At 43.1% G+C, this 24,119-nt stretch overlaps 1 long non-coding RNA gene across 1 annotated transcript in view; it reads right to left on the bottom strand.

The window, feature by feature from the left end:
- The window catches only part of LOC148147299 (uncharacterized), a 32,156-nt gene that overhangs the window by 1,940 nt on the left and 6,097 nt on the right, over positions 1 to 24,119 (bottom strand). Inside the window, exon 2 of the long non-coding RNA XR_015759930.1 lies at positions 2,392 to 2,587. This is a non-coding gene — a long non-coding RNA (uncharacterized LOC148147299). The remainder of the gene's footprint in view (positions 1 to 2,391; positions 2,588 to 24,119) is intronic.

Genomic DNA, 24,119 nt, shown 5'->3' on the forward strand with positions numbered 1-24,119 from the left:
TTTCAAAATGCCCAACACATCTTCCTTCCTAACAAGTATCTCCTCTAGCTTACCAGTCCGTTTCATACTCTCCTCTTCAACAATACGGTCCCTCTCATTTGTAAACACTGAAGAAAAGTACTCATTCAAGACCTCACCTATCTCTTCCGACTCAATACACAGTCTCCCACTACTGTCCTTGATCGGACCTACCCTCGTTCTCGTCATTCTCATGTTTCTCACATACGCATAAAAGGCCTTGGGGTTATCCTTGATCCTATCCGCCAAAGATTTTTCATGCCCTCTCTTAGCTCTCCTAATCCCTTGCTTCAGCTCCCTCCTGGCTATCCTGTATCCCTCCAACACTCTGTCTGAATCTTGTTTCCTCAGCCTTATGTAAGCCTCCTTCTTCCTCTTTACTAGATATTCAACCTCCCTCGTCAACCAAGGTTCCCTCACACGACCATCTCTTTCCTGCCTGACAGGTACATACATATCAAGGACACGTCGTATCTGTTCCTTGAAAAAGTTCCACATTTCCACGACATCCTTCCCTGACAGCCTATGCTCCCAAATTATGCTCCTCAGATCCTGTCTTGCAGCATCGTATTTACCCTTCCCCCAATTGTAAAACCTACCCTGTTGCATGCACCTATCTCTCTCCATAACCAAGGTGAAAGTCACAGAGTTGTGGTCACCATCACCAAAATGTTCACCCACTAACAAGCCCATCACTTGTCCTGGTTCGTTACCAAGTACCAAATCCAATATGGCCTCCCCTCTGGTCGGACAATCTACATACTGAGTTAGAAAAGCTGCCTGGACACACTGCACAAACACCGCCCATCTAATCTACTTGATCTAAAGAGCTTCCAATCAATATTTGGGAAGTTGAAATCACCCATGATTACTACCCTGTGGCTTCTGCACCTTTCCAAAATCTGTTTCCCAATCTGTTTCTCCACATCTCTGCTGCTGTTGGGGGGCCTATAGTAAACACCCAATAAGGTGACTGCTCCTTTCCTATTTCTGACTTCAGCCCATACTACCTCCAAAGGCAGATACCCCTCGAACTGGCTTTCTGCAGCCATTATACCATTTCTAATTAGCAACCCCACACCCCCTCCTTTTTTACCACCCTCCCTAATCTTACTGAAACATCTGTAACCAGGAATCTCCAACAACCATTCCTGTCCCTCTTCTATCCACGTTTCCGTGATGGCCACAACATCGTAGTCCCACGTACCAATCCACGCCTTAAGTTCACCCACCTTATTTCTGATACTCCTTGCGTTGAAGTATACACACTTGAACCCATCTCTGTGTCCGCAAGTATTCCCTGTCAGTGCTACCTTATCCACAGCCTCCCTACATTCTTGGACATCCTGAAAAACAGCTAACCTACTTGCTGGACTACAAGTCCGGATCCCATCCCCCTGCCAAATTAGTTTAAACCCCCCCGAAGAGTGTTAGCAAATCTACCTCCCAGGATATTGGTGCCCTTCTGGTTCAGGTGCAACCCGTCCTGCTTGTACAGGTCCCACCTTCCCCAGAATGCAGTCCAATTGTCCAAATACCTGAAGCCCTCCCTCCTACACCATCCTTGCAGCCACGTGTTCAACTGCACTCTCTCCCTATTCCTTGCCTCACTGTCACGTGGCACCGGCAACAACCCAGAGATAGCGACTCTGTCCGTCCTAGCTTTTAGCTTCCAGCCTAACTCCCTGAGCTCCTGAATGACCTCCCCACCCCCTTCCTACCTATGTCGTTGGTGCCAATGTGCACCACGACTTCTGGCTGCACACCCTCCCCCTTAAGGATTCTGAAGACACGGTCTGAGACGTCTCGGACCCTGGCGCCCGGGAGGCAACAAACCAACAGAGAGTCTCGCCCATGTCCACAGAACCGCCTGTCTGTCCCTCTAACTATAGAGTCTCCTATAACTAGCGCTCTCCTCCTCTCCCCCTTTCCCTTCTGAGCCTCAGAGCCGGATCTCGTGCCAGAGACCCAGTCACTGCAGCTTACCCCTGCTAGGCCGTCCCCCCAACAGTATCCAAAGTGGTATACTTATTGTTGAGGGGAACGACCACAGGGGATCCCTGCACTGCCTGCTTCCTCCCCTTCCTACCTCTAACTGTTACCCAGCTACCTCTGTTCTCTGGCGTAACTATGTCCCTGTAGCTTCCATCTATCACCCTCTCAGCCTCTCGAATAATTCTCAGTTCATCCAACTCCAGCTCCAGTTCCCTCAGTCTGTGAGGAGCTGGAGCTGGCTGCACTTCCTGCAGATGAAGTCAGCAGGAGCATCGGTGGTCACCCCTACCTCAAACATCCTACAGGAGGAACATTCCACTGCCTGCGCTGCCATAACTCTACACTTAGTCTCCAAAACAAGAACACCAAGTAGCTTACCTTATTTTTTAGGTTAGAGGAGGAGGGAGGGTGGGAGACACTACACGTGTAGTGTCTCGGGTTCCTTCTCCACTTAAATAACAATCACTTATCTTCCCGACTGGCTTTGCGTTCCGACTTCACTTCTGCCCAGCTCCCGCCGCTCTCTGCTGCAAAAAGCTCTTCATTCAGAGACAGCCACAAATGTTCAAAATGACTGAAAAAGAATTACATTTCTTTAAGGGGTTGCACTTCTTTTTACTTTTTTTAAATAAACTGATGCAGCTGGCCAAATATATCTCCATGAAAATGACACCTTCAAAGTAGCGACAAATACCAACACCACTGTTATTAAGTGAAATTTGTTGTAATCAAAAATTAAATACATTAAAAAGATGTCCCAAAAGCAGGATAGTTACAACATACATAATTAAAAGCCCAAACCAAAGCTGATTGATATAGAACACAGAACAATACAGCACAGAACAGGCCCTTCGGCCCTTGATGTTGCGTTGACCTGTGAACTAATCTAAACCCATCCCCCTACGCTAACCCATCATCATGCATTTGCTTATCCAAGGACTATTTAAATGCCCCTAATGTGGCTGAATTAACCACATTGACAGGCAGGGCATTCCACGCCCTTACCACTCTCTGAGTAAAGAACCTGCCTCCGATATCTGTCTTAAATCTACCACCCCTCAATTTGTAGTTATGTCCCCTCGTCATCATCCCAGGAAAACAACTTTCACTGTCTACCCTATCTAATCCTCTGATCATCTTGTATATCTCTATCAAATCCCCTCTTCACCTCTTCTTTCCAATGAGAACAGACCCAAGCCTTTACTCATAAGACCTTCCCTCCAGACCAGGCAACATCCTGGTAAATCTCCTCTGCACCTTTGCCAATGCTTCCACATCCTTCCTGTGATGGGGTGAACAGAACGGTACACAATATTTCAAGTGCTGCCGCACTAGCATTTTGTACAGTTGCAGCATGACATTACGGCTCCGGAACTCAATCCCTCTACCAATGCCTTCTTAACAGCACTATCAACCTGGATGGCAACTTTCAGGGATCTGTGTACATGGACTCCAAGATCCCTCTGCACATCCACGCTAACAAGAATCTTTCCATTGACCCAGTATTCTGCCCTCCTGTTGTTCTTCCCAAAGTGCATCACCTCACATTTATCTACATTGAACTCCATTTGCGACCTCTCAGCCCAATTCTGCAGTTTATCCAAGTCCCCCTACAACGTGCAACATTCTTCCACACTGTCTACTATTCCATTGACTTTAGTGTCGTCTGCAAATTTACTAACCCATCCACCTATATCTCCGTCCAAGTCATTAATAAAAATGACAAACAGCTGTGATCCCAAACCAGATCCTTGTGGCACACCACTAGTAACCAGACTCCAGGCTGAATATTTTCCATCAACCACCACTCGCTGCCTTCTTACAGGAAGCCAGTTTCTAATCCAAACTGCAAAATCACCCTCAATCCCACGCCTCTGCATTTTCTCCATCAGCCTACCATGTGGAACCTTATTAAAGGCTTTACTGAAGTCTATCTAGACCACGTCTACTGCTCTACCCTCATCTACATGCTTGGTCACCTCCTCAAAAAAACTCAAGGAGGTTTGTGCAACATGACCCGCCTTTGACAAAACCATGTTGACTATCTGCAATCAAATTGTTGCTTGCTAAATGATTATAAATCCTATCTCTTATAATCCTTTCCAAAACTTTTCCTACAACAGACGTTAAGGCTCACTGGTCTATAATTACCTGGGTCATCTCTACTGCCCTTCTTGAACAAGGGCACAACATTTGCAACCCTCCAATCCTCTGGTACTAAACCTGTGGACAACGACAACTTAAAGATCAAAGCCAAAGGCTCCAACACCTCCTTCCTCGCTTCCCAGAGAATCCTTGGATAAATCCCATCGGCCCAGGGGACTCTACTTTCACTCCTTCTTGAATTGGTAACACCTCTTCCTTACTAACCTCAATCCTTTCTAGTCTAATATATCGTATCTCATTATTCTCCTCTACAATATTCTCCTTTTCCTGAGTGAAAACCGATGAGAAATATTCATTTAGCACCTCTCTGATCTCCACAGGGTCCACACACAACTTCCCACTTCTGTCTTTGACTGGCTGAATTCCTACCCCAGTCATCCTTTTATTCCTCACATACCTATAGAAAGCTTTAGGGTTCTCATTTATTCTACCTGCTAAAGACTGCTCATGTCCTCTCTTTGCTCTTCTTAGCTCTCTCTTCAAATCCTTCCTAGCTAATCTGTAACACTCCATCGGCTCATCTGAACCATCTCATTTCATTGTTACATAAGCCTCCTTCTTCCGCTTACAATTCCGCTTCCAAGAGATACAATTTCTGTAGTAAACAATGGTTCCCTTACCTTATCACTTCCTCCCTGCCTGGCAGGGACGTACCTATCAAGAACACGCAATATCTGTTCCTTAAACTAGCTCCACATTTTGATTGGCCCTGCATTTTGCAACCTGTTCTATGCACCCTAAGTATTGCCTAACCGCATTATAATTGCCCTTGCCCCATCGATAATTCTTGCCCTGCGGCATTTACCTATTTCTTTCCATTGCTAAACTAAACATAAATGAATCATGGTCACTCTCTCCAAAGTGCTCATCTACCACTAAATCAAACACCTGGTCTGGTTCATTACTAAACACCAGATCCAGTATGGCCTCCTCCTTGTCAGCCTATCGACATACTGTGTCAGGAAACCCTCCTGCACACATTGGACAAAAACTGATCCATCCAATGTACTAGAGTTATAGCATTTCCAGTCAATGTTTGGGAAGTTAAAAGTCCCCCATAATGACCACCCTGTTCCTTTCACTCCTACCCAGAATAATTTTGCTGATCCTCTCCTGCACATCCCTGGAACTCAGCAGAGGCCTATAAAAAACTCCCAGCAGTGTGACCTCTCCTCTCCTGTTTCTAACCTCAGCCCACACTACCTCAGTAGACGAGTCCTCATCAAAAGTTCTTTCAGCCACTGTTATACTGCCCTTGACTAACAAGGCCACACCTTCCCCTCTTTTACCACCTTCCTTGTTCTTAATGAAAGATCTAAACCCTGGAACCTGCAACATCCATTCCTGACCCTGCTCTATCCATGTTTCTGAAATGGCCACAACACCAAAATCCCAGGAACCTATCCATGCTGCAAGCTTATTCCGGATACTCTTGGCGTTGAAGTAGACACACTTCAAACCAGCTTGCTGTTTGCCAGCACATTCCTGTGACCATGAAATCCTGTCCATGCCCTCCCTACTCTCATCCTTCTGTGCTTTGGAGCTACATCTCAGGTTTCCATCCCCCTGCTGAGCTAGTTTAAACCCACCCAAAGCGCACCAGCAAATTTCCCACCCAGGATATTAGTATCCCTCTGGTTCAAGTAAAGACCATTCTGTTTGTAGAGGTCCCACCTTCCCCAGAATGAAGCCCAATTACCCATGTACCCAAAACCCTCCTCCTGCACCATCCTTGCAGCCACATGTTCGGCTGATATCTTTCCCTATTCCTTGCCTCACTATCACATGGCACAGGTAACAAACCAGAGATAACAACTCTGATTCTTTTAGCTCTCAGCTTCCACCCTAGTTTCCTGAAATCCTGCCTTATATCCCTATCCCTCTTTCTACCTATGTCGTTGGTACTTACGTGGACCACGACCTGGGGCTGATCATAACTAATGCTGATGATTGAGTGATGGTTCAGAATAACCAATAACAGTAATCATCACATTTATTATGATAATAGGTATATGATACATAATGTAATTTGGGATTCGAACTTAAAAATAGAGCCAGATGAATATGGGTCAGTTGTATGATTTTGTTTATCAATAGGTCAGAAAATCAACTGTAACATTGACTTAGATACACCAACTCCAAAAAGGCATGTGACTTCAATCAAGTGCCCAGCAGAACCATATGGTATACATTTTTTTAATGCTAAGTCTACAATAGACTAGCAAGCCATCAGTTCAAGAATTAGCATTTCAGTTAAGAAGGAAGAGCAGATAACCCCAACAGTAGAATCAAGCTTTCAGTGCTTGGCAACTAGCCGCACTAGCCAAATCATTTTAGTTTGTGAAGCTTCTAAGCAAGGAAAGTTTGGTTGGAATTCCTCGGTTGCTAGAAATGAAAAAGTTTAGGCCAAATTTATGAAAACTTCAGCCAACAGATTTGGAAAACAATCATAAAACTATTTCTGCAGTCACAAGCAAAAGAAATTGGGTGGAGACAGTAAAGTAGAAACTTAGTATATTGAAATAGGAGTGAAATTTCTTTGGAATTGAGTATCTGCAAAAGAATAGTTTCGGGAAATAGATTGAAACTTTGATTTGCAGATTGCATGAGGTCTTTCTAACTGTAATGCAGATAGACATAGAGCTTTGTTTCATTTTTGTGTGTGTGTGTGTGTTGGGAGGTCGTGGTGGTTTGGTGGCAGTAGGAATTGCATTGCATTGCATTGCATGATGATAAACAGATCAAAACTTCTGATTTACTTAAATCAGAGCCAACGGTTACCTGATTTTAAGGGAGAACTCATTGAAGAGTGAGAAAGTGGAAACTTTGGCAGCTTCAATCAACTGATCCTGAGGAATTTTAAAAAATCAGATAAAAAAGGACAGGCATTCAGTTCATCAGGTAAATAATTAACAGAATGAAAACTAGGGCAATCTTATTTAACTGCTCTAAATAACCAGTTCACTTAATGTACCATAAATGGCTCATTTATACTTAAGTGCAATGGTAATGGCAAATGGTTATTGCTGTTTGTCCAACATAGGTGATTGTTCGGGGATAAACATGTATAATGTCAGTGGTACCTAACTTATACTAAACTGCCCTATGCATCTTCAGTAAAGTTTCATTTAACAGAAGTGAATAGTATGTTAGAAGAATGAGTCAAAATCAAAGTCAAATCCAATTTGGGTTCATTCACATTTAGCATTGTATTGGATAAATGATATGTGGGTCAATATTAGTCATTTTTAAATTGTATTGGTTTAACACAAAAATGTACAGTTGCATTTAGCACCAGAAAAGAAATGCAGGAACCTTTTGCAGCTCATAAGTTTTTGCCATTCACACCCAAATTGGAATAATATCAGTGGACCTTCTTTTTTCATTACAAGCGTACCTTCTTTTTCATTACAACTACATATATAATTATTTAGATGTGCTTCCCTGTAAACTCTGGCCTCTGAAGCATGTTGACCTTTAGACAGAACTTTAGGGAGTTTGCATATTACTGCAAGTTCTCTGTGGATGTGGCGGTTTTAATTCAAACCCCAGTTATAGGCCTCAGAGGAGCAGAATTAAATTTTGGGGGCTTTGTACTTGGCAGAGAGTAGATTTTTTTTACACTGTGAAACATATAGCAGTTCTCATAGTTTTCACAACAACTTCTGTTTTCATTTATTCCTAAATGAAGAACATCAGAAAGACTTTGAGAAAAACTGAGGAGAAATAGACCTTGACAGAAATACATTAGCTACGCACACAAGAGCTGATCATTTTTCCCTGAATAATTAGGATAATATGTGTAAGGAATGCTTCATTTTTTTTTCAAATGAATAGGGAATATGTTTTGGCAACAATGAGATTTTAATGCCTTTTCAGTACCTATTAGCTCTGTCTATCTGTTCTTGTTTTAGCAGTCCCTTTGATCAACTAAGCTTAAGAGAATAAATAACTTCAACATGAGGCACAAAGGTACAGTTTCATTTAACACTGGGAAAAGGGCCAGGAGAAAAGTGGGTTCTTAATACTATAATTGTTCTCTTTTTAAATACTGACAGGCCTTGATTTCCACTCGAGTCAGTCTGCTGTTAAGAATTCAGAGAAAAAATGTGTTGTAACTCCATGTTGACCTTTTACCGGTTTAATGATATAAAGATTAAAGTGCCTGTGGCTTAATTTACATACCAGTTCGATACAGGATGCATGGATATGGGGATGTGAAATTAATGGAGACCAGGTGTTTGAAACAGGAGCCTACGTTCAGCTTACTCATATGTTCCTCTTGCTTCAGATCTGGCTGTGCCACATAAATATAATCCTCATGGATTGTTCAAATCCTTTCTTAACCAGAATAGAATAATTTTGGCAAATGAAGCATAGTAGAGTAAAACCATTTGCTTTATCTTTCTTATATCATTGTTCTTTAGGTTTTGGCAGTGAAAACTAAATTGTAAAGCCCAGTTGTATAACATGTGTCACTGCATATACAGTAGTTGTGGTCTGTCATGGCCTATCCTTCAAAACAGAACTACTGCAAAAATTTGAACACATTCCAATTCTGATAAGATCAAATTAGTTTTGCCAAACTAAATTTATACTTAAGAGGAAAAAGATTTTTGTCACAGATGAAATCAAATTTAAAATTTCAGAGTGGACTATCAAATACACTTATTCATAATATCCCAGTATATGTCTTCAGGAAGTTTAAAGTTTGTAATTAGCAGTAACCGAACAGAAGAAAAATAAAACTAATCCGTCACACTCATTATAAACAATCCTAGCAGAGCCATTAATTAATGTTTCCAGTTCTCTCAGAGTCAACCTCTGCTATCAGTTTCTACTAGCAATGCAAAATGTAATTTTGATCAGCATACATCAATTAACAGATTTCCTAAGTACAAACCATCAAACCAAAAAAAAATTCATCAAGATATAACAATGAAAGTGTTTCAGCCAAATAAAGGTATAAAACTGGTTCTTGGTCTTCATAAATATCTTTCTCCTCATAAGTGACACAGACTCCTATCTTTCCTCAAACCCAAGGCAAATTTAACTATACTATGGAGACTCTTCAAAAAGTGAAGAAGTCATGCTTTTTAATACTGTAACTATTATTATCATAAACACATGCCCTGACTTACAGAAAACTTTATAACAGTTTAGTGAACAATAATATTTTAATATAATAAAACTTATTGGCCCCCATTATTGTTAAATGAAATGTCATCAGCACACGTTATTATAAAGTATTGTTGTTGTAATTGCCTTCTGGAACATTATGAAGTAACTATATATAATTGTGATCTCATTCAATATGCACCAATAAGATCTCAGAGTGAAGTAATCAGTTATCCATTTTGTTGCCTAAAAAATGTCTTTGATAATTATCCACATCACCGATATTTAAAACAGATTAGGAGCAATAGAAATACAACACCTGTTAAGATAATTTGTAATCATAAAAATCATTTTTGAATGCCTTCCTTTTAAAACTGACACAAACTTTAAGTTCATAAATTCTCAGTTTTGTGCTTAGAATATAACTTACTAAAATAAAAATGACAGAAATGTGTTGGTCCCGATTTTGTAGTCAGCAGTGAGGAAAGTGGTGTAAAAAGTGGAAGTTATTCATCAATTCAGTTATTTTTAATTGATTTTCATCTATGAGGACTTCATCAACACATCCCATATAGGAGTTGGGAATCATCAACAGCTACTTCTAGATTCCTATATTTAATTGTGAAGGTGTGGACGGTAGGCTTGCTATCAGTTTCACAGAATAATGATAGCAGATGGTCACAATGTTTCCATGATTGCTTGTAAATTTCCAGACAAAGTTAAAAAAATCAAACACTCCCTTATGTACCAAAGACTTCTTGATCAAATATGATACTGGTTTGCTTTAGGGTCTCAAAATCCCACTCCAATATGATACATTTTAATAAATGTCATTGCTTCATAAGAATGACCAAATGTATTTATGATTTCAATTTTAATAAAATGAGACTTACAGGCTTTAATAAAGAGATGTTAATCCACTAACGTAACCTAACAGTGGGAATTCTGCCAACAGTGTAATTTTAATGAATTTCAATATCCTTTTTTATGTATAACTCTGTTGAGATAAAGAATATTTGGATCAAAGTACTGAATGTTGATGACACTAAGGAAGCAGTTTGCAGGCACTGAGAAAAAAAAATTGTGCAAGGGAGATGAATTGACATGTATATTTGAATTACTCAGCCACTAAAATGTCTTACATTAATGATTGTGCCTTTGCCAATATGAATTGAGCTCATTTGATCATCAAGCACAGTAATACCTGGAAGTTAATTTCTTGCTAAAGTCGTCAATGTTCCCTTTTTGCAGAATTAAGGGTAAGTCTGGTTTAAAAAAAACTCAACAGCTTCATGAAAATCCTTCATTGACCTTCTGAACATTCTGCTTGGGGCACTACTCCAAGTTTTTCAAATCAATGTGATTTTTCTAACTATTGCTAAAGAAATGGAGTCTAGAGAATGCAGAGGAATAAACTTTGATGTTTACATTACTGAAGAGGACATTCGGGAGGTCTTTGAGAATATAAAGGTGAATAAATCGCTAGGACCTGATCTCATGTATCCCAGAATGCTGTGGGAATTAAGGGAGGAAATTACTAGCCCCCTTGCTGAAATATTTTTGTCATCTTTAACTACGGGTGAGATGCTTGATGAATGGAGGGTGGCAAATGTTGTACCCTTCCTTCAGGATGTTTGTAAGGAGAAATTAGGGAACTATAGACCTGTGAGGCTGACTTCAGTTATGGGTAAATTGTTCGAGGTGATTGTAAAAGATAGGCTTTATGGACTTTTAGAGAAGCAAGAATTGATTAGGAATAGTCAGCATGGTTTTCTGTGAGAAAAATCATGTCTCACAAACTTAATTGACTTTTTTGAGGAAGTTACCAAAAAGGTAGAGCAGTAGATGTCATTTATTTGGATTTTAGTAAAGCCTTTGACAAGGTTCTGCATGGTAGACTAATTAATAAAGTTAGGTAACATGGGATTCAGGATGAGCTTACGAATTGGATACATAATTGGCTTAACAGCAGGAGACAGAGAGTAATGATGGAGGTTGCTTGTCAGATTGGAGGCCTGTGACCAGCTGTGTTCCACAGGGATCAGTTCTGGTTCCTCTTCTGTTTGTCATTTATATAAGTGATTTATATGAGAATATAAATCATGGTTCGTAGTTTATGGACGACACCAAAATTGGTGACATAGTCGACAGTAGAGAAGGTTTTCTAAGATTACAAAAGTATCTTGATCAAATGAGAAAATGGGCTGAAAATGGCATATGGAATCCAATTTGGATAACTGTGAGGTATTGCATTTTTGTTTCAACAAACAGGGGTAGGGTTTATACAATTAATAGTAGGGCCTTGGGTGGTGTTATAGAACAGAGGGACCTAGGTGTGCAGGTATATAATTCTTTAAAATTTGCATCACAGATAGACAGGATGGTTAAAAAGCCATTTGGCATACTTGCCTTCATTGCTCAATCATTTGAGTATAGGAGTTGGGACATTATGTTGAGGCTGTACGGGACATTCATGTGGCCTCTTCTGAAATACTGTGTGCAGTTCTGGTCACCCAGTTATAGGAAAGATGTCATCAAGTTGGAGAGGGCTCAGAAGAGATTTCCCAGTATGTTTGCGGGTATGGAAGGTCTGAATTACAAAGAAAGGCTGGACCTTTTTTCACTGGAGCATAGGAGATTGAGAGGTAACCTGACAGAAGTTTATAAAATAATGAGAGGTATAGACAGACTTGATGATAGCTGTCTTTTCCCTAGGATGGGGAATTTCAAGATGAAGGAGCTCATTTTTAAGGTGAGAGAAGAGAGATTGAAAAAAGACATAAGAGGCAAATTTTTTTATACAGAGGGTGGTTTGCGCGTGGAATGAACTTCCTGAAGAAGTCGTGGATACAGGTACAATTACAACATTTATAAGATATTTAGTTGGATATGTGAAAAGGAAAGGTTTGGAGGAATGAGGGCCAGGAGCAGGCAGTGGGACTAGTTTAGTTTAGGATTATGTTTGCATTGACTGGATGTACCACAAGGTCTGTTTCTGTGCTGTATGACTCTATGACTCGATGACTTAGCCAATGAGGAGGATCACACAGTTCAGCTAACTAAACTCCAGAAAATGATCAAAAGCAGATTTCCATCTGCAATAAGCTCTCAAACCTTGTTGTCTACAGATATTTATCACATCATATTGAACGCTGAATTGCTTAATGCATTATTGAATTAATCTGCATTCAACCCAGTAAAATTGAGCAGCCTATTTCTCAATGCAAACTTTCTGTAGATTAAGTGTCTGAATAAACAGTTACCTGCACAGAATTCAAAAGAAACCAAATTTAAGTGTTCACAGTTCTTGACAACCACCCGGTGCTATTATCACTTTATAAAACATTCCTGACCCAAGTTAAACGCAGTTTACTGGTGGCTGCTGCAGGGAAAGATACCAAGTATTGAAAATCCAGCCCTTATCTTATTGGCGATAACTATCAACACAGATAGAATCAGGTTATGATAATAATATCACACGAATGCAATGAAAGTAGGGTGATCTTTTGCTGAATGCAATGTAAACACAGAGAGCCGTATTCCCCATCAATTTTACTAGATCACTATGAAAGATTGTTTCTTAAAGAAGTGTTCCATAAATACACATGCAAACATTACATTTTTGTGTAGAATTCTTTAAATGATAGGGAAGAATCTTAATGGTCAAGGAAGCGTGGACTCAGATACATGTGAGAAATTAATCTTCCAAAAAGTGATGTTCTATTGAAATTCTATCGTTATCTGCTTTCTTCTAGGATTCATCTGTCAATTTGTTAATGGAAGACTTTTTAATTAATGGGAGGACTCATTGATTAACAGGCTCACCAGCACTATGATCTTCGTGGCTGTAGTAACCTCTGGACTGGGAGACATGGGAAGACAGGTCCCTGGATCTCTCATTCTTACCTGGAGGTCTTGCTGTATGATCTGATGGGCTACAATAAAGTGAGCTCTCCCATGGACAGGAGGAAGTGGACAAGCTCGTACATCAGTGTTCAAAGAAGTCAGCAACAGAATTGTGGTCTTTCCAATATGGAGACGGTGTACCAATAACACCCAGTGCTTTGAACATTAATCTCTCAACAGCTATGGCTTGAGCTCGTCAGCATAACTAATCTAAGTCTTCACATGTTATTAGGTTCACTGATAAAGATCTTCCTGCTGTGCACTTATTTCAATGACCCTGACCATTTTCTGATAGGCTAGAGACAGATTCCATGGCTGGGAAATCCAGGACTTGGTATAAAGCTGCTTAACAATCTCTAGCACTATAGAAATACTTAGCTGAGAGATTAAAAAGAGTTCCCCATTCTTCTTCAATCGTGTGTCAAGAGAAGTCAGAAGAGAGTTTGATCACACCATATGTATATGTTGGGAGAAGTATCTTAAATAACTGATCATCACTGTCCATCAAGAGACAGGATAAAATGTATAACCCCATAATTCTATAGAGTGATTACAGCACTATTCCTATAGGTCAGACATGTCTACATAGCCTCCCAGTAACCCCTGTCAGTATTATCTTCAACTAAAGAACGCACATTATTATTTTATGAATCCTTATTAATGATTGCAATGAACAGAAGAATTAAATATTCTGACAGTGATAGTTGTCAGTGACGTTTGAAGATTTGATTGAAATATGTACAAGCCTCAACCCTTTCACTTGCAGCAGAAGAACTTGCATTTTCTCTTTGAATAAAAAAAGCATTAAACAGCCAGGATGCATTGGGACGTGGTAAGATTGTTCGAATTCAGACAAATTTCAGTATCTCCACCTATGGCTGTGAAGTTTGTGCATGGATAGCTGATTCTGGGGTGTCAAACATTAGGCAGAGCACAGGTAAAATCATTACTATTGCAGGCTATCTCCTCATGAGGTGAGGAGTGATTGAGACAAAGCTATGAAACAATAGTCTATCCAGTAACAGCTCCCAGCATCACCTAATAGTCTGAAGAAGACATGGGGATGCATTCTTTCACTATTTAATTTAGCTTTCAATCCTTGCACCCCATTTTCACTCCAAAATCAACTTCAAGGATGAAGCTTCTATAAGGGAAGGCAGGAACAATTCAACAGCAAGACCACTGCAATCAATCAATGAGCTGTGGTAATTTAGGTATTGCAAATCAGAAAGCTTTAAAAGTCTGGCTGAACATTTATACAGCTTTGTTACAGTTATTCCTATTGATTCTGCAAACAAAACCAGGATAACCACAACATTTACAACACTTAATTGGAAAGCAGGAGTTCTGAGTTCATTTTGCTCCAACAACTTGGAGAGCTCTGTTATCTGGTCTGGATATTTGTTGGAAGATTACCTCAAAAACCAAACAATATATTGTCAACAATTGAAAGTCGATTTCAAATGAAGCTCAACTTCTGAATTCTCCATCTGGAATGCAATCAATAAACCATGGATTAGTTTGTAAGCAGATACAGAGACAAGGTGTATAATTGCAACTTTAAAATGGAAAAGCTAACCAACAGAATAATTGAGCTCATGATAAGCATCTGAAGTAAAAATTGTAATAGTCCGCTCTTTCAAGAGTCAGCAAGATAAGCAATAGAAAGTTTAACCTAAGGGTTATCACACCATCAAATAAGGAGCAAGGCTGAGAAAGCAGAGCCTTCAGGGTGGGCTCAGCTGGTACAGAAATTGAACCTATACTGTTGGATACATTCCACATCACAAACCAGCCATCCAGCCAATTGAAGCTAACTAATCATTTAGCCTACACTAAAGAAACATTGTTAAAAGACCTCTTGGACCAACCAAAAAGATACAGTATGGAGGCATACCATAAAGTGATCACAAGCACAAAGGTATAGTACTGTTTACAGACTCTTTGAGCTATGTGTAATTCATCCAGCAATGGCATAATAGCCAATGGAGAGCAGGTGGTGAGATCTCACACAAGCATCCAAGAAATCACCCAACTTTTAATGATGTGCATGTGACATGTGGTACTGGAGGACACTAGAAGCACTAATGCAGAAAGTTAAAGCTGAAACAAGGGTTTTGCCATCACAAAAAGCAACAACCAGAAGCCAGACAGGCTATAGAATTCCAACAACCGCACTTTACCAAAATAAAGTTCATAAAAAACCTATGTGTTAGGTGATGAGGATGACCAGAACATGGATACAAGAAGTGAGCAAACAGTCCATTTGCTGAACATCAAAGAATGCATTAGCAAAGCAGTACCATCAGAAGCCTTTGCCAGTTTCCAGACCTTTTGTTTGGAGATGCAAGGACAGCACTGAACAGGGGGGGGGGGGGGGGGGCGGGGTAGGTTCAAACATCCTTCCACTTCACATGGCAGAAAGGAATGTGGCCACAGAAGTAGCAAGTGGTGGTTCATCCTAACATTGCAAAACCCTCACCACATATAGTAGCTCAGAAATTTTATTCCTTGGACCTATTACTTTGAAAGGTCACTCCAACAGCTGCACCTGGTCACCCCAGATATTTTCCACTAGGGGCAACATGGTCTGCTGATTGTAGGCTATCATTGTACAGGGACCAGTCTTCAGTAACCATTCATTGTAGAGCAAAGGCAATGGTAAAGTTTAGAGGGACTACCATTGGAAACTCATTACTTATACTGGGAATAGATAATATAACTCAGCAAGGCCGTTCAGCAGCAGATAGCCTACATAGTGCAATTTAAAACAAATTTCTACTTCAATTTTAAACATACAAACTTCACCTTGTAGAGTCAATATGGAATTATTATTTGACAGACAAATGTGAACTACACTTCCCAATTCATCACTTGTCAATATTCCCAGAACCAAATGATGCTTTGATTGAAAAATAGGGATAGATGAAAAATGTCCACGACTGGCAGGCAAGCAACAAGTAACTCAACTTTCATGTACAACAAGAGATTCAAGTTCAACACCCAACCAATGGCACATGGAATCCAAGGAGAGAGATCGTATCAAGTACAAAGACCAAAAAAGAAGCACATACTAACTCAGACTAGTACCACAACCATAAACATGGCGTAATCCTAATGCTAACAGAACGTAGTCTAAGACACATGCAAATTTACAGTACTCCTCCCAACCACTAGCATTATTAAGACATATGGGCAATTTTAAACCAAGGTCACCGTAACTATTTCTGGGCATAAAAGCAAACCACCAAACAATTTAGTATTATAAATTTATTGCTTTGTTTATTGATGGAATGTAAATAGATTTTGATTCTTTAAGGAGAAACATTTACTTTCAAGAAAAAAGGGATGCTTTAATGTACATGTACTATTAAACAAGAGTATCTTAAACCTCTATCCATCACTATCCACCAAGAGACAGGATATAATATGTGAACCCATAATTCTGATGAAATGATACAACAACAGTCCTACAGATCAGACATGTCTTGAAATAAAGAATCCAAATTATTATTTTACCAGCATTGGTTTGCCTTCTTACATGATACATTTGGATAAACAGAGGAATGTAGCAGGGGTGGTGACCTAATGTCAACTTCAGACAGTTTCCCAGAACATTCAGTCTGGAACTGGGGCTTGAATAATTCTGCCCTTAGAATTTTTAGTTTAGCTGATACAGAATGAATATTCTCTCCACTTCAATTCAGAGAGGACAGGCACAAGTTGGCAAACCTCCCAAATGCATCCAAGGACACCGTTGAAGTTAATTGATGAACCAATCAACAAATGCGCTCTGGAGCACTTGGACACATCTTGTTCAACTATTAGATTCCATGTTTGCCACAGGAGGTTAATTTTCCCATGAACTTGCGTCAAGCAAGCATGTCATTTGTAATCTTTCAACCACAAATAGATAATTTACTTCTTCTCCACACACCCCAAAAAAGATAGTCCCAGTTGTTTGATAGACAACTGATATCCTCATGTTTCACCCTTTACTAGATGATTAAGAAATACTTGGATCAAACACATTGCACTATTAGACTAATGCTCAAACCACAAATGCTGAAAACACACATCTGCTCGGTTAGTACTGTAAAGAGAAAAGACAATTCTGGCATTTCAGGTCAGTAATGTTTTGGACTTATAGCTTTAATCAGAATTACCATAAGATATCTAAGCATTTTGCCACATTGTGGCAACCATAATTTCTCTTGAATTACACCATTTCTATTTGTAAAACTGCAGCAAAAGCTGATTAACACTTTGCAATGCAGTCATGGTTTGCCCTATGCCCTGAATAAATTGTTTATTTCACTTGTTCTTAGGATGTAGGTAAATATGTAAAGGCTTTATACGATGCAACCCTCCTTGTCCCGAAAAGGCAGAGGTTAGTCTTCCTTTACAATGGTTGCTTTCGTGTGACAATGTTCTCCAACAAGAATTCCAAAACTTTGATAGAAACATTGATGAAAATGACAACATTTGTTCAAATCATAATAATGCATTGTTGGCAATGATGTTCCTTTGTTGTTGCCAGCAAACATATTTTTAAATAAAACTCAATCACTGGGATGTGAGTAGTGAAGGTACAGCTGGATTCTGGATCAGTGGTGCTGGAAGAGCACAGCAATTCAGGCAGCATCCGATGAGCAGCAAAATCGACGTTTCGGGCAAAAGCCCTTCATCAGGAATAAAGGCAGAGAGCCTGAAGCGTGGAGAGATAAGCTAGAGGAGGGTGGGGGTGGGGAGAAAGTAGCATAGAGTACAATAGGTGAGTGGGGGAGGAGATGAAGGTGATAGGTCAGGGAGGAGAGGGTGGAGTGGATAGGTGGAAAAGGAGCTAGGCAGGTCAGACAAGTCCGGACAGGTCAAGGGGACAGTGCGGGCTGGAAGTTTGAAACTAGGATGAGGTGGGGGAAAGGGAAAGGGAAATGAGGAAGCTGTTGAAGTCCACATTGATACCCTGGGGTTGAAGTTAAGATTAGATTAGATTACATTACAGTGTGGAAACAGGCCCTTCGACCCACAAGTCCACACCGACTCGCCGAAGCGAAACCCACCCATACTCCTACATTTACCCATTACCTAGCACTACGGGCAATTTAGCATGGCCAATTCACCTGACCCTGCACATCTTTGGACTGTGGGAGGAAACCGGAGCACCCGGAGGAAACCCACGCAGACACGGGGAGAACGTGCAAACTCCACACAGTCAGTCGCCTGAGGCGGGAATTGAACCCGGATCTCCAGTGCTGTGAGGCAGCAGTGCTAACCACTGTGCCACCGTGCCACCCACTTCCACCTCGGAACACTTCCGAGGTGGAAGATGAGGCATTCTTCCTCCAGGCATCTGGTGGTGAGGGAGCGGCGGTGAAGGAGGCCCAGGACCTCCATGTTCTCGGCAGAATGGGAGGGGGAGTCCCTCTCCCATTGCAACTCCCAGAGGTCATTTCCTCTGCCCTGAAGCTCTTCAACCATGTCGTGAAACAAACTCGCTATCACAGCCACATTTGCTTCCTCAGTACCTGCCTCCGTAACCAACTCATCCCACATGGACTCCGGACCACCTTTAAACCAGCAGAGTTCGGACCCGAACAGGACAAACAGTACAGATTACAGATTCAAAAACACCAGCAACGGTTCTCCATCAAGATCCTCCGCTCCATGCTTGCAGCAATGCGCCGGCACCTAACCTCTCTCCAGTCTGCCCTGCCTCAGCTGCGGGCCACACTCTCTCAGAATTGCAAAGGACCCACTCGGTACTACATCCTCAGGAGAATTCATACTCTCAACAAATAACATCAAAAACTGTAAGTACAACAAACTTTTATCCACCCACCTCCATAACCAGCGCTCCTTGAACATTCCAGAAGATTCCCCTGGCCTCGGAAACACCATTAGCCATGCGGCTGATGCAGCTACCACCCCCACGCTGATTGATGATGTCACTTCTGCCCCCATCATGGCCACTCCCACAGCCACTTCTGGCCCTCACATCATCGCCGATGCCACACGCTCAGTGACTTCCGCCACCCCTACTGCTGTGTCTGCCACCACTTCCGCCCCCACCAGCGCCACTCACCTGCATTCTGCTGACACGCCCCCCACAGACCCCACTGTCACTATCCCCACCCCCCAGAACCCCGAGGGGAACACTACCCCTGCTCATGACTCCACCCCCATTCCCGCCAACACCACACCCACTCCTGGTACTGGCTCCGACCCCACTCTCAGCTCCACACCCACACCAGATCCCAGCTCCCAGCCCTGCCAAGTTTTCACCATCCCTCCAGACCTCCCCCTCACTGAGGACGAATGATCAGTCCTCAGCAAAGGACTCACCTTCATCCCCCTCCGTCCACGCATCAATGAATTTAATACACGCTGTGACATCGAACAATTCTTATGTCGCCTCCGCCTCCGAGCTTACTTTCACAATCAGGACTCCCGCCCACCTTCCGAGGACCCGATTCGCCCACCTCCAACACACTTCATCCACCTGGACACCAAGTGCTGGCCTATTACCTGCCCTCGACTCTTCATTTCCAACTGCCGCCTCGACTCTTCATTTCCAACTGCCGCCGGAACATTAACCCCCCTCCCCCACTCCAACCTCTCACCCTCACAACGTGCAGCCATCCAATCCCTCTGCTCTAATCCCAACCTCACCATTAAGCCAGCGGATAAAGGGGGCGCAGTGGTAGTCTGGCGCACTGACCTCTACACCGCTGAAGCCAAACGCCAACTCGAGAACACCTCTTCCTATTGCCCCCTCGACCATGACCCCACCCCCCATCACCAAACCATTATCTCCCAGACCATACAGAACCTCATCACCACAGCTTCCAACCTCATAGTCCGGGAACCCCGCACTGCCCGGTTCTACCTCCTTCCCAAGATCCACAAGCCTGACCACCCTGGCCGACCCATTGTCTCAGCATGCTCCTGCCCCACTGAACTCATCTCTACCTACCTCGACACTGTCCTATCCCCCCCTAGTCCAGGAACTCCCCACATACATTCGAGACACCACCCACGGCCTCCACCTCCTCCAAGACTTCCGTTTCCCCGGTCCCCAACGCCTCATCTTCACCATGGATATCCAATCCCTCTACACCTCCATCCGCCATGACCAGGGCCTCCAAGCTCTCCGTTTTTCCTCTCCAGACGTCCCCAACAGTACCCTTCCACCGACACACTCATTCATTTGGCCGAACTGGTCCTCACCCTTAACAATTTCTCCTTTGAATCCTCCCACTTCCTCCAGACCAAAGGGGTAGCCATGGGCACACGTATGGGCCCCAGCAATGCCTGTCTCTTTGTTGGCTACGTAGAACAGTTGATCTTCCGTAATTACACCAGCACCACTCCCCACCTCTTCCTCCGCTACATTGATGACTGCATTGGTGCCACCTCGTGCTCCCGCGAGGAGGTTGAGCAATTCATCAACTTCATCAACACATTCCACCCTGACCTTAAATTTACCTGGACCATCTCTGACACCTCCCTCCCCTTCCTGGACCTCTCCATCTCCATTAGTGACGACCGACTTGACACTGACATTTTTTACAAACCCACCAACTCCCACAGCTACCTGGATTACACCTCTTCCCACCCTACCTCTTGCAAGAATGCCATCCCGTATTCCCAATTCCTCCGCCTCCGCCGTATCTGCTCCAAGGAGGACCAGTTCCACCATAGAACACACCAGATGGCCTCCTTCTTTAGAGACCGCAATTTCCCTTCCCACTTGGTTAAAGATGCCCTCCAACACATCTCGTTCACATCCCGCACCTCCACCCTCAGACCCCACCCCTCCAACCGTAATAAGGACAGAACGCCCCTGGTGCTCACCTTCCACCCTACCAAACTTCGCATAAACCAAATCATCCGCCGACATTTCTGCCACCTCCAAACAGACCCCACCACTAGGGATATATTTCCCTCCCCACCCCTTTCCGCCTTCAGCAAAGACCGTTCCCTCCGTGACTACCTGGTCAGGTCCACGTCCCCCTACGACCCACCCTCCCATCCTGGCACTTTCCCCTGCCACTACAGGAACTGTAAAAGCTGTGCCCACACCTCCTCCCTCACCTCTATCCAAGGCCCTAAAGGAGCCTTCCACACCCATCAAAGTTTTACCTGCACATCCACTAATATCATTTATTGTATCCGTTGCTCCCGATGCGGTCTCCACTATATTGGGGAGACTGGGCGCCTCCTAGCAGAGCGCTTTAGGGAACATCTCCGAGACACCCGCATCAATCAAACACACCGCCCTGTAGCCCAACATTTCAACTCCCCCTCCCACTCTGCCGAGGACATGGAGGTCCTGGGCCTCCTTCACCGCGCTCCCTCACCACCAGACGCCTGGAGGAAGAACGCCTCATCTTCCGCCTTGGAACACGGCGGCACGGTGGCCCAGTGGGTGGGCGGCACGGTGGCCCAGTGGTTAGCACTGCTGCCTCACAGCGCCTGAGACCTGGGTTCAATTCCTGCCTCAGGCGACTGACTGTGTAGAGTTTGCACGTTCTCCCCGTGTCTGCGTGGGTTTCCTCCGGGTGCTCCGGTTTCCTCCCACAGTCCAAAGATGTGCAGGGTCAGGTGAATTGGCCATACTAAATTGCCCGTAGTGTTAGGTAAGGGGTAAATGTAGGGGTATGGGTGGGTTTCGCTTCGGCGGGTTGGTGTGGACTTGTTGGGCCGAAAGGGCCTGTTTCCACACTGTAATGTAATCTAATCTAACACTTCAACCCCAGGACATCAATGTGGACTTCAACAGCTTCCTCATTTCCCCTTCCCCCACCTTATCCTAGTTTCAAACTTCCAGCCCGCACTGTCCCCTTGACCTGTCCGGACTTGTCCGACCTGCCTAGCTCCTTTTCCACCTATCCACTCCACCCTCTCCTCCCTGACCTATCACCTTCATCTCCTCCCCCACTCACCTATTGTACTCTATGCTACTTTCTCCCCACCCCCACCCTCCTCTAGCTTATCTCTCCACGCTTCAGGCTCTCTGCCTTTATTCCTGATGAAGGGCTTTTGCCCGAAACGTCGATTTTGCTGCTCGTCGGATGCTGCCTGAATTGCTGTGCTCTTCCAGCACCACTGATCCAGAATCTGGTTTCCAGCATCTGCAGTTATTGTTTTTACCAAGGTACAGCTGTCACAGTTCCAGTCAGGGTAGTATGTGTCTTGGAGAGGAACTTGCAGATACTGGCAATGTACCGTGTAGAGGTCATTGGTTTGGAGATGCCGGTGTTGGACTGGGGTGTACAAAGTTAAAAATCACGCAACACCAGGTTATAGTCCGACAGGTTTAATTGGAAGCACTAGCTTTAGGAGCACCGCTCCTTCATCAGGTGGTTGTGGAGGACACAATTGAAAGGCACAGAATTTATAGCAAAAATTTACAGTGTGATGTAACTGAAATTATACATTGAAAAATACCTTGATTGTTTGTTGAGTCTTTCATCTGTTCAAATACCATGATAGTTTCACTTCTTTCATGTGTAAATCTCAAAACCTTTTTTTAAAACTTACATTCTCAGGTTAACTGTCACAATTGGTGTTAGCCAGATAATATGTTGAAGGTGTTAGCCCCCTGTGTTCTCTGTCTGTGCCATAATGTTTAGACTGATTCTAATCTATAAAGTGAGATAAGAGTCTTACATGAATTCATGCAGTTTTTGAGCAAAGTACAATGTAACTCTCCAAGTACAAATTCACCCCACAAATGTTTGTGTGTGTGTGTGTGTTTCTCTGTCTGTCCGGGGTGGGGGGGGGGGGGGGGGGGGGGGTTGTGAGTGTGAGAGAGAGTGTATATGTGTGAGACCCAAAGAGAAAATGCTGGAAAATCTCAGCAGGTCTGGCAACATCTGTAAGGAGAGAAAAGAGCTGATGTTTCGAGTCTAATTGACCCTTTGTCAAAGCTAAAAAAAGGGGAGAAATAGGGAGGTATTTATACGAGGCTGAGAGAAGGTGAGTCATGGCTCCAGAAGCAAAGGTAGCAATGAAGAGGTGATAATGACAGTGCATAGAGAGATTATAGGCAGATTAGGAGCTGTGAATGACCAAGGCTGAAGCCAGTGCTATGTGACAAAATGAGGTCAGTCAGTGTTGGAGACAATGACTTGATACTCAGTGGTGTCGTCATGCTCCAAAGGAAGGTAGGAGGAGTAATCTGAGAGTTGGCGCTCAGCCTCTGCGAGGTAGAGGTCAGTACGCCAGATGACAACAGCACCCCCTTTGTCAGCAGGTTTGATGACAAGGTTGGGTTTGGACCTAAGGGAGTGAAGGGCAGAAAGTTCGGATGGAGAGAGGTTGGAATGGGTAAGAGGGGCAGAGAAATTAAGGCAGCCAATGTCCCGTCAACAATCGCTTCTTTCTCAAAAAGAGGCCCAAACAATCTCCACCCACCACCACTCTCCTCTGCCTGGCTGAACTTGTTCTCTCTCTCAACAACTTCTCCTTCAACTCATCCCATTTTCTCCAAATCAAAGGTGTAGCAATGGGTACCCGCATGGGTCCTAGCTATGCTTTGTATGATTGGTTTGATGAAGTTTCTCATGCCCGGCTTCTGGATAATGTCCTACATAGAATCTGAACAAAGGTTATGGCAACGGATGAATGGGCACTGCACAACAATCAACAGACAGGAGTGTTCCCTCCCAGTTGGGGAACACTTCAATGGTCCAGGACATTTGACCTCGGACCTACGGGTGACCATCCTTCAAGGCGGACTTCAGGACAGGCAGCAGCGAAAAGTGGCTGAGCAGAGGCTGATAGCTAAGTTCGGTACCCATGGGGAGGGCCTCAACCAGGACCTTGGGTTCATGTCACATCACAGGTGACCACCATTGCACTATACACACACACACACACACACACACACACACACACACACACACACA

This window comes from Chiloscyllium plagiosum, unplaced genomic scaffold (genome assembly GCF_037043375.1).
Source record: "Chiloscyllium plagiosum isolate Xiang-an unplaced genomic scaffold, Cpla_swu_hap1 HiC_scaffold_17, whole genome shotgun sequence".
In the NCBI taxonomy this organism is placed as follows: Eukaryota; Metazoa; Chordata; class Chondrichthyes; order Orectolobiformes; family Hemiscylliidae; genus Chiloscyllium; species Chiloscyllium plagiosum.